Below are 12940 nucleotides of genomic sequence, written 5' to 3'. Positions count from 1 at the left end.
ATTTTCCCCATCACTTCCGTTTTCCATCGGTTGCCTCTCGGAGACTAAGAGTGAGTCAGCAAAGATGTGTCTCCGACGCTCTTCTTGGCTGTCAACAGATTCAGGTGGGGGAGTGTACCAACTCGAAGGACCATAACCCGTAAATGAAGAAGAACCTGAGGAATTACCCGAAAACCACCCATGATGATTACCCGAAAAGGATGAACTACTACCCAAGCTGTGATCCTTAAACTTCTTGCTCATGAGCTGATGGCGAATATCTTCTTCTATTTTAACATCAATCAGCTTGTCTAAGTCCTTCATTTTCCCTTTTTGATGAAATAGTTTGTGGGGTGGGATAGGGTTGGAAGGAGCAATAGACGAAGGGACCACAGTGAGTGCCCAGTTCTCTGCTGGACCATGGGCAACAAAGTTTACCTCCATTGGGACACTATCTAAATGGACAGGAGGTTTGATACATGGGTTGATAGGGTGTTCAACTACTCTACACTTATGACAGATAGCCTTAGGAAACTTAAGATAGCTAAAGTTGACAGGCTTACCTCCATCCGTAAAAATCGAGTTCAGAGTAGCTAGCAGTGGAGTATGAACATCATACATGAATTGAATTCTAATGGTTATGTTCGTAACTGTACTGAAATTCCTAGGTTGAATCTGCATAATGAACCCCATACAAGAGAAGATGATTTCGAGATCATGACGATTCTGAATCGATGATGGCAAACCAGAGAAACTACACCACATTGGTTCCTGCATTAGAGCAGGGACCTCACCATGCAAGGGAAAGTCAACTTCTTGCATAACCACGAGATAACCCCTAATAATCCATGGTCTACCTTGGTTAATCTCATTTAGAGCAATGAGATTCCTCGGCTTAATCAAAAAATGGTTGGGGCCAGTGGATGAAGGGGTAATACGACTTTCTCTAAGGAACCTTGACTGAGCAGAGAGATGCTTACGGATGAAACCAATACCATAGTCGTATTGGCAGCACAGACGAGCCAGGAAACCAGAGGAAATAACAGGAAGTTGCTTATTTTCAGATGGCTTAGGGTAGTTGATGGTAAGTTTCCCATAGTCTGATAGACTTAGTTGGATCGACATCAATTGAGATAGCTCTTCTATGTGGGCTTGAGGATTAGTCGACATTAGCAGGAGATAGAGAAAACAGAGGGTGAACACATAAGGTCTCTTAAAACTGCTACTGAACTTAAGAACTCTTAAATGGTGAAGAGTTGAAAGAAGAAACTTAAGTTGCATGTCTAGAGAATGGTCCAATAAATGACCCCCAAGTGAATGTTCTCCACGTGTTGAAGAACAACCAAGAATTAACCTTCTTCTCGAAGAACCCTACCAGTGTAACTCCAATTGGAAGATCTAAGAGGATAATCAGAGTGGGGAGGCCGAGCGTCTTCGAACCCTTAGAAACCGGCGCACGCGTGAGGGTACTAATGAGTAGTCCTTCTTGGTAAGTGGATTAGTTCTGCCACATGTTAATTACTCTAATAATATCAAGACAGATGTAACTTAAAGAAGATTTAGGGTTACTAACCTGATTATGCCGGTTCTTCTTCCTTTGCTTCTTCCCAAGAAATGTCCAGATCCGTTTGTCTTATCTCTGAGTATAACTTATTTGATTTGTCTTGACCTCTTAATCACGACTTGATTATTCTCTTTATTATCCCATATACCTAGGTTGATTGTAATAGATGTTTCGGTTGATATGATCCAGTTATTGCATGCCCAATAATGGTGGTTTAAGAAACTTAAAGGTGAAGGTTTGATCTTGTTAGGGTTTCGATGAGTTAATACCTGCAGATGGATAAGCTTTAGGGTTACCGTAAAGGAGAGAGTGAGAATCGCCTGATGACGTCAGCTCGGACTCTCTCTCTCCTCTTTTTTCTTTTAATTGAACTGGTTTTATTCTTGAGAAGCAAAAAAACTTCATAAATATAACCTATCGGATGTACCAGTTCGGCAGATTGCATATAGGTCGACACAAAACCACTGACATGTAATGAAACATATTGGTTTTACTTAGAGACGAATTACTGATCAAAATTCTCTTCAAATGTTGTTCCCTTTTTATCTGTTAGTAGGACTGCATCGATGTTTTATTTTACATATTACTTTCAACTTTGTAATAGTTTGAGTATATAATTGGTTTCTTCTTACGGACGGAAACTAATCAACAAATTTGACCAACATGGGTGTGTATAGGGAAAGTGAATGTATTATGGTAAAAATGGGTCTAAGTGTATTTGTGTATTACAGCGAGTGTATTGGGTAAAAACGGTAAGTCTATATATCATTTCCTTTATATTTCGACTAGTAAAATGAACATTTCTTAAAGACCAACTGGTCCATAAAGAATGTGACACTCCAACTGGGCTTCTCAAAGTCACTAGATCTCAAGAACCAGTTCACAAACATCATTTTCACTCATGCTCCCAGGGAATGCAACTCTAACGCAGACGCTCTAGCTAAATGGGGTAGAAATAATTGTCAGAAAAAGTATGGAATGTAGTACCTTCTTTTATTTCCGCTTCAAGTTAGTTGATTTGAAAGATTTAGGTTTTGGGTGAGGAAAACCATATACCTCCATGTTTATTTATAATAGAAGAGAATTACAATGGTTGGAAATAAATAATGTAAACATAGAAATAATCCTAATTCTAGTGTATCTAAATCTTGGAGATATATATGAGAATATTTCCCTAACTTATATCTTGGGTAGGAATTGTTGACTTGAGTACCACTTTTACCCTTATTATGATTTTATAAGAAGTTTATGGTTTGCTTTATATATATCTCATCGAAAAAAAACTGGGCTTCTCCACCAGAAACTACAAAACTGACTGCTCACAAGGCCATTGGCTACCTTTGTACTCACAGCTATGACTAGTGGGAACAATAAAGTACACAAACTGAACTTTTATTACGTACCATCTATTTTTAGTGAGAGTATCAGGCTTAGTCAAATTCATAGTAATCTCTACAATAATGCAGAGCACATACCCAAAACATAGAATCTTCTTATTTTAACACTACATTGAAAAGGTCCCGTATTAAATCAAATAGTTGATAGGTCATAAAGATAGAATGTACTAGTAATTGTCATGAATAAACATGAAATAATTATATACTACTCTTAAAGGCCATTTTTCTACCCTAAAAGTCAATACATTGAGAAGGTCGCATATTTAATCAAATAGTTGGAATACGGAAACGTCATAAAGAGGGAATATGTTCATGTATTGCTCTCATATATGAAACTCACGATCTGAAGGACTTGAGAAGACGCAAACAACTAGACCAAAGACTTACGTACATCATCCCTGTTCCTATGTTTGAGCATAATCTAATAGATACCTGTTGATCCATAATCTATTAAACCACTGCCCTTTTCAAATCATTTTGGCTTAGAAACCGTAGAACTGAATATAACGTCATAGAGATGATTTAATTATCACTCCACTCACTTGCCTAACAAAAGAACTATGTGATGATTTTATCGCATTAAAATTTAGTCCAATTTGGTTTTCGTAACATTTCGTTGCCTATTGAAGAATATGATATATATGAGATGATTCCAATGTGGAAGTTACACAAAAAGAATTTTGGATATCCTGCGTTTGCAAAATGTACTTTTAATTGATAGAATTCCAACTTTATGTTAGCACATTACCTTACCAATATTTCCTTTAGCAGTCTAAAGACTTAACTTGTGCAGTGATTGCATACCAAATTAGCTTTACAAGTAAATGTATAAATGCAATTATTTAAGAATCTCATACATTGAGCTTGTTGTTTGTGTAAATAATATAAAAGAATTTATTGGCATGTAAAATTGTTTTAGCTTTATATTTTCGTACAACAAAACCTCACTTCTATTTTTCAAAAATTCAAGATTGTCAGTTACGTCCCTGATTTGTAGAACTACGGAAGTCAAATTTATCTACTAGCCGCTTTGCCCCGAAAATAAAAGGATACCGACAGGTAATAGCTGGAAAGTTTGATACCGCTCCCCATCCAAAAACCTTTAGGAAAATGAAATGGGGACTCCCTGAGACATACTCCCAAGTGTACTCCCTCTCACAGGACGAGGCCATTTTGGTCTTTTCAGTCTGACAAAAACTGTGAAAAGACAAAAATGGCCTTGTCACTATGAGGGCGAGTACACCTGGAAGCGTGCCCACGGAATCCCCCTATCATCATTGAAAACTTTAAGGGCCAATTGCATTGTGTACCCAACCTTTTAGGGACTACCGCCGGCACCCCATCCGGCCCGCTCTCACCCCTACCAACTTAAAGAGAAAGGGAAATATTATATACACTTACTGTTTATGATATACACTCACGATTATTCACACTGACACTTAAAACTTATTTTTTTCCTAACACACTCAATTTTCTTATACGCACATGGTCAAAGGCCTGGACCAGTTTATGTCGGTAAGGTGAAACCGACCCCATATTCAAACTATCAAAAAGATGAGACCGATGGGTAACATAAGACAGCGGTGCGGTCATACTGACAAATTGCACAGAGAAACATTTGAAAAGAATTCTGACAGGTTTCCATCTGTAAGATGAAATCGTTGTTATACCCAAATTATCAGAAAAAGAAATCGATGTGTAACATAAGGCATCGGTATAGTCCTACCGAAGGATGGCAAAAAGTAAAGTTTAAAAAGAATTTTGATAACTTTTCTGCAGATAAAATAAAAGCTATATGTTCCATTGCATATCGGTAGCTTTATGTCGAACTATAATGCAATCTATAGGGCTGATACGTCCGATAAGTTGTGTTTATGAACTTTTTTTTTCCTTTTAAGAATAACACCACTTTCGTTTAAACGAAGATTCAAGAGATATTTCTATACTTTTTTAATATGTGCTTCTTCCATCTTTTTAGTTTCATTTGGATCAAACTAAGAATGTGAAGCTTCTGCCTTCTCCATGATTTTCACCATTAAAACACCAATAAAAAATTTTAGTATTTGAATATGATCTTATACTGTTTGATTACGGGATGTTTCCATCGACAAATAAACTTTAAGAGGTGAGATATAAATGTTATTAATTTATGAACTAATAGAGGCCAACACATAGGGTTTGAGAGGGGTGAAAGATTTTAGGTATTTTTTAAGCAGCTTCACTAATATTGACTTAGCCAGTGTGAGTTACATTTGACTCTGTCTAGAAAAATAGACCAAGTCACCTCGAACATGAGTGCGGCCAGTGAAAATGGTAAGTCTATATAAAATTTCTCAAAGAGAATGAATGGATAGGGAGATTTTGGGACACTTGTTTGTACTCGTGGACAAATTTAAAAGCACCCGGGAAGGAGAGAAACAACAACTCTTAACTGCATCATAATTCCACTTCTGGTTATGGTATTTAAGTTATCAAATTGAAATTTGGTGAGGAGTAGTTGAACATTTATGACGATGTCTACCGTTTTTAGTGATGAAGTAATGTCAATAATTCTCTTCTTGATGTATAGTTTGATATTGATAGTTGTAGCTATCAATGACAGGCCAATCATGACACCCTTGTTTAAAGAAACATTAATGTTGGGGAACATCTAATTGCTCACGAGCTTCTTGTGAGTTGCATATGGGAAGACAACAAAAGCAAACAAAAGGCCAGAATATTTGAAGTTTAAATATGATGTGGAACTGTAGTTGGATTCCGGGTGGGTTTTTCGCCCGTGGTCCGCCACCCGCTTACGTTTAAAGGATCTGTGTAAGCCTAGTGTCCGAGTCGGTCAAAACTCGCCCACTCGATAGATTTTTAGCGGACGGATGCGGGCAAGGAGATCTACCGAGTATGGCCCGAATTCATTTGTTTAGGGTGTATGTTTACCCGTCCGTAATATTTACCCATAATAAATAGAACCATTAAATGTTTTGGGTAAGATAATAGTGTTAGATTAGATTAGGCTATGATATATAACCATCGAAATCAGAAGAAGCACAATCCCTTTTCTTTGCTCTTCTTTTCGACTCTCTTCCGCTCCTGTTTCTTCTTATTCTTAACAGCAAAACCTTAACCCTTGATCATAATCGATGCTTCCCATTCTTATGATTTTCTCTAAGAAACTTCTTTGTAGGAAAGTGTGGAAGCACTTATTTATCTGACTCTCTATTTTGAGAACCCTTAAGTCCCCAATGTTAAACTTGATCTCGTGTATTTTTGTCATCGTCAAAAGATTTTCTAATTCACGAATTTTTTCTTGATTTTTATAATTTTGTTGTTATTGTTCACTAAGTTAATACACTTTGTTATTTTTTTTTGTCAAATTACAATGTATACCCGCTGCCTCACCGACTTGTATCCGGCATGTCGGACTAGAATAACAAACACAGACGAACAATTTTTCAGAGAAAAACCGAAATGGCCTTCTGGTTTGTCCGATTATCCAAGAGGACAAGTTTGAGTTACGCTTGTTCCGCCGGGACCGAATGGGTAGTTTTCCGTGGACCTGTTCGGACCGATTCTTCCCCTAGTTGGAACTTTGGTGTACACAGAAATCTCCACTAATGTTTGTATAATTGGTTGGAGACATTTGAAATATTCTTAAATGGCTGTGTCATTCATTCAATATCTTTCAAATGTACCGAAAATGTATGTGTTATTTGGTTGGGATATTTCAAATGTCTTCTAATGTCATCTATGTACACCAAGGTTCCAAACATCATCTGATCTCATAGCTTTTCCTTTCAAAGATGTAATCACAGATATTTGAAAAAAGGGTTATTTCTCAAATAGCCCCCAACTATGTGACCAGCTTCCTGCCTAGCCACCTACTTTATCAAAACTACCCAGATGACCCCCTTTTTCAGATTCCATTATAACATCGTTAACTAGTCATCATCTCTCTCTACTACCTCATCTTCTCGCCACCTCATCGTCTTCACCGGCGAAGGTCGTCAGCCGGCAACTTTTCCGGCCGACGACCTTCAAACATAAAAAAATATATATTTTTTCTCTCTCCTCTCTCTCTAAAATTTTTTTTGTCTTCTCTCCTCTCTCTCTCTCAACAGATCTAGAGAGAGAGAAAGAGGTATGTTTGCAGACCTTGAAGGTCTTTGAACAGACCTTGAAGGTCTTCAAATAGACCATTGAAGGTCTGCGAACAGACCTCTCTCTAGATCTGTTGAGAGAGAGAAAGAAGGGAGAGAAGACAAAAAAAATAAAATTTGCAGAGAGAGAGAAAATATTTTCTTTTTATGTTTGAAGGTCGCAGCCCGAAAAAAATGCCAGTCGGCGACCTTCGTCGGTGAAGACGATGAGGTGGCTAGAAGATGAGGTGGCAGAGAGAGGTGATGAGATGGAGGAGAGAAAGATGATGACTAGTTAATGGTGTTATAACCGAATCTGAAAAAGGGGGCCATCTAGGTATTTTTGATAAAGTAAGGGGCTAGACAGGAAGTTGGTTACAAAGTTGGGGGCTATTTGGGAAACAACCCTTAAAAATTGGTTTCATAGACTTTGGTGGACATTTGAGCATCAATTTTTAGAGCTTTTGGAGCAAGAAAGTCTATCAAAATTTAGAAGAATTTTTTTTATCATTTTGATGAGGAAGATAAAGAAAGTAATTAATAATTTTGAGAGCTTCGATTTAATAGCCACGTGGCATGGTCGTTAGGAACTGATCATTTACCATGTGTGCATCTTTTAACATGACTGTATCTTTTGACATGATCAATCGTTTATTTGACACTAATGGTCTATATATGAAAAGTAGATCTTTTGGTGGCCATTTGCATGGCTACCACTCTCTCTCTCTGGCAACCATAGCTCTATGTGCTAACTTGCTTCTACAAACCTCCCTACTCTGCCTCTTTGGTCCGAGCAATGGTCAGGCGACAAAGTTTACTCGGATCCATCTCCCTATTTGTGTTCTTGTCTTTAGTAGGGATTAAGGTGCCGAGAAGTCTTGCGTCGGCCTCTCAACAATCTCTTTTGTTAGAGTTGAAGGATATGTCCTTCTGTCTAAAGAAAATGTCTTTCTGAAGGAATGCCCTTCGACCAAGATGACAATGCGCTCGATTTGTCAATAAAGAGAATGATGACTTTATTCAGAAGATCATCAAGTCCGGTCCAATTAGGGGTCGTAACGCCTAGCTAGCTAGAAGCCAACTACAATAGTCGGGTCACTTTGATGATTCACGACCAACATCGATCAGATCCTACAACAAGTTGCACTAAAGAGTGACGGTTTGATATGAGAGATAAAACTAGAGGGAACAAGGTTTAAAGAGTGAATTAGATCCAACCTAATAGGCCCAGAAGGCCGGTTCAGATGAGATTCAGACAAAGATAGAAGTAGTCGGTCCCGAATGAGAGGCCTAGAACAAAGGGAATGGGTCGGCCATGGCAAAGGGGAGGCTAGGCCCGGCCCACTAATGGGCTGCCCCGACCTGTCAATTAGAGGAATCCCAGATGGGACAGAACTCCCATTTGTGATTCCCACTCAGAAAAAGTTTCTGAGTGTTATCTTTTCTGGAGTTCTTATGGAATCTTAATTCGAATCAGATTCTAATTCTATGGTTCTCTATATAAGGACTAATAATAAAATAGAAAAGGTGTGAAATTTTCTCAAGAAAAATCTATCTCTACAACATTAAGTAAGGAAAGACATTTTAGAGAGAAAACTTTCATTCTATCTATAGAGTAAAGAAGAATAATCCTCTGTCTCAACCTCTCGATAACGTCCTAGCTGACTCTAAAGGCGGGAGATCAAGTCGATTGCTCGAGTCTCTCAAGTAGATGAGTTACAATTTGGAGCTCTCATCATCGGGATAAAGACATCATATTTAATTCGAAGGAAAGCAATTCAGTTAAATCTATATCCCGTTCTAGTTCATCTTTAGCTCTTGCATGTGATCCTGGAAACTAGTGTCAGATGTATTAGACGTCTAAGATTCTGCTTAAAACACTAGGTGACACGAAACCCAACAGTGGCGTCAGAGCCTCTTGCACGGGCTAATTTTGGCTAGACGGACTAAATTTGAACTTGTTTAGATAGATGAGTCTTAATAAGAATTCAAGAATGAATTTGATTGTTTTGAATGAGATTCAAGTTCAATCAAATTGGTTTCAAATCGCAATTTGAAAAGACCTTTCAATATATTTGACCTTAAATTTTCCGTTTTTGAAAATAGTTTTCGAAAAGAAGATTGAAGGATTTAAAAATTTGGAAAAAATGTTTTCAAAATCTGGATTTTGAGTGATGAATCATCGAGAGGGTCTTAGGCCTTGACCAGCGATTATCCTGGGCCATTCCGAGATAGGTCTCTGACCACGAACTGAGATCTTTCAGGCCTTAGCCTGAGTGGGAGTTTTTCCTTTTATTCTCAAATTTTTCTCCCAGTTCCACACAAATTTTTGTGAAATTGACTCGAGCCATTCGTAGGCCGAAATGGAGTTTTTCATAATTTTGGTTTTCGACATCATTGAGGGAAAAATCAGAACGTGCCATTAGTCTGAATTTTACGAAATAGACTTTGGGGTCGTTTGACATAGAGATGTCAAAATCTCCCGTACAACTTTGCATGCTTATTATATTATGAATGTCATATTATTGCGTGTGATGGATGTGAATGCAGAAAATAGTATGGTCATAGAAGTTTTCTTTTTATTAATGTTTTAAGCACAAAGTGTGTCCGATGTAATTAATTCTAATTTCAAGTTTTATGCGATTTGCGCATCGTTGAGTCTTGTAATTAGAGTTTTAGGGTCTATAAATTCCACTGAAGATCAAAATGATGGGATCCTTTTTCGAGTTGGAGAAATCAATGAAGGTTCGAGGATGGAGATCCAAGCGAACAAAGGGGGTGTAACAAGAAGTGTCCTAAGAAGATTAGATCTCTTAGTTTAGGGGCAATACTAAGACCCCTATATGCTTGATTTAACTTCTCGCGCGCATTTACTTATTTATTTACGTTTTATGTCATGGATGTTTATGTTTGAGTTCACAGTAAAGCATGCATGAAAAAAACGTAGAAGTCCCTAAAAGAATTTTGAGTAAGGCCTACCCAGAGCAAAACACCTATTGAGCCGTTGTTCATTGATGACGAATCTGCCTCTAGAAGACGTCATCTTTTACCTTGAGACAATACAGGTAGACCTATGGCAGAGGTCTACATGTCCAAATGGTTATTCTCAATGAGTCAACAAAACAATTTCTGAAATCGAGGCAAATGATGGATTGACATATAATATATGATCCATCAACCAAGAGTTATAGTGACAGTAAAGAGTTCACTCGCTTAGAACGACGAGGTTAAGGGCAGGGCACTCGTCCGCTTAACCTCGAAAAAATAAGATCTTGGAATTATATCATTCAACCAGGGCAGTTTTCATGGGATGATATGGCAAAATAATTTGCAACAAATATTAAATGTAGTACTTAGCAATATCATATTTTTGTTTTATGTAGTTTTAATGGCAAACAAATATAGTTTAATATTGGATTCATTCCTTGAAAAGGAAAAATTGAATCTATACAACTTTCAAGATTGGGTGAAGAATTTGATAAATGTTCACAGATCTTCAAACAAAGAAAGCGTATTGGATACTCCAATTCCAACGGTGACTGCTGCCTCGACAGTCGAGGAAAATGAACACATTAAAGTTATCTGGTCAAGCTCAGAACTAGTGACCCCCATTATGTTAGCAACCACGGAACTTGTACTTCATAAATGTATGGGGACATGGATGCAAACACGATCCTCCCACGACTGAGAAACTTGTTTCAGTTTGAGTCATGGGAAAGAAAAGTATTTAACTTCGAATGCAACCAGTAACTACGTTATGGACTATGAAACGAGTGTCTATGTAATTGAGATAAATTTGATAGATAAAATAGATTCCCTTATGGGTATTTGTACTGGATGTGGAGCTAATATCAATTCTGATATGCAAAAGCTGAAGTAAAATAAGTATTTGACAAAAGAAGATATGGTCTTGCGAGTTGCAAATAAACCAAGGGTTGTTGTTGTAGCAGTAGGAACATATAGTCTCCATTTAGAAACTCGATTAATATTGGTACGTTATAGTTGTTATTATGTAACCTCTATTTCTATAAACATTATCTCTGTTTCAGTATTGGACTGAGAAGGTTATTGTTGATGTCAAAAAATGTCACCTCCGGTTTTCAGTCAGGAAATAGAGACCTTGATGTTGGATCATCTTATTGAATGATGCTCAGTCTAGATAAACAATAATTATCCTCTTGATTCTCGCTCCTAGAAACCTGGGGAAAAACCTGCAAAGAGTTCGGAAACATCTCTAACGCTCAAGACAATCAGGTTGCACTTTGCAGCTAAAATAAGAGTATCGAGTGATCCTTGTGGAACGTAATGAGCTTACCTTGGTGAAGGTGATGAGGTGCCCTTTTATAGGTTGCTTAGGACCGACTGTGATAAACGATGTAGACACAGCGGTTTTGATCCAACGTTCGGGATTAAGACTATTTTTCGTAGTTAGGGTTTCCTTTGTCAGGTTATCTCGTATATAGGATAATTAGAAGTTCCTCTGTTCAAGGATACTTCGTAAATATCCTGCCGAGTTGATAGATCTTCTAGGAGATGCTTCCTCCTTTGAGCCTCTTGAAGCCCAAATTAATTAAACACTTAGGGTCGTAGCCGACTGAGATCTTTAGGACGATTCGAGATTAAGTCGGTAAGCTCGACGCGATTATGTGCACAGTGTTATGAAGAAGCTTTAGATGATGTAAACAAGAAAGAGCGGTTGAGAGCTATGCAAGATGAGATTGGATATTGCTTGAGAACACAAAACTTTTAAGTTGGTTGAAAAATCTAAGAATAAGAAAATTCTTAAAAATAAATGGGTGTTCAAAATCAAAATCGAAGAAAGAAATTCATAGCCACAAAGGCACGCCTAGTGGTGAAAGGATTTGGGCCGAAGAAGGGTATTGATTTTGATGAGATTTTTTCCCTAGAGGTGAAGATGTCCTCTATACGATTAGTATTGGGATTACCTGCAAGTATGAAATTAGAAATTGAGCAACTATATGTCAAGAACGTTTTCCTTCATGGTGACTTGGAGGAAGATGTGTATATGAAACAACCAACAGGGTTTGAAGTTACAGGTAAGGAACAATTGGTTTGTAAGTTAGAGAAGAGTTTATATGGGTTAAAACAAGCACCAAGAAAATGGTACAAAAAGTTTGAATCGTTTATGAAGGATCAAAGGTATCGCATAACGGTTTCAGATCATTGTGTTTTCGTTCATAAATTTCCTGATGGATATTTATTATGGTTCTGCTTTATGTTGATAATATGTTGATTGTTGGTCAGGATGTTAACAAAAATAATAGGTTAAAGTAAAAAACCAAACAAGTATTTCGATATGAAAGACTTGGGTCTAGCAAAATAAACTCCTGGAGTGCATATCTCTCGTGATAGGAAAGCTGGAAAGATTTGGCTATCACAAGAAATATACATGAGAAGTGTTTTGAAAGGTTCAATATGGACAAGACAAAACCGGTGAGTTGTCCATTAGCCAGTCAGTTCAAGTTGACTCGTGACAAGTGTCCATCAACTAGAAGTGAGAAAGAAAAAATAGAGAAAACTCCTTTTGTTTCAATTTTAGGAAGTTTGATGCATGCAATGGTGGGCACAAGACTAGACATTGCATTTGCAGTCGGAGTAGTAAGCAGATATCTTGTCAATCTAGGCAATGAGCCCTGAACAATAGTGAAGTGGATTCTAAAGTATCTTAAAGGTACGTCTAAGGCTCGTATATGTTTTGGTCATGATAAACCCGTATTAACGGATTAAACAGATGCAGACATGGCAAGAAATAGACTCCAAAAGGTTCACATCAGGCTACTTATGTACTTTCTCAGGGGTATTAGGTCATGGAAATCAAAATGACAATAGTGTGTAGCTTTATCTTCTGC

Source organism: Eschscholzia californica, unplaced genomic scaffold (genome assembly GCF_041429995.1).
Source record: "Eschscholzia californica isolate CP2 unplaced genomic scaffold, dmEscCali1.0.p SCAF_5, whole genome shotgun sequence".
NCBI classification, from domain to species: domain Eukaryota; kingdom Viridiplantae; phylum Streptophyta; class Magnoliopsida; order Ranunculales; family Papaveraceae; genus Eschscholzia; species Eschscholzia californica.
Note: the sequence above shows the minus strand (reverse complement) of the source record.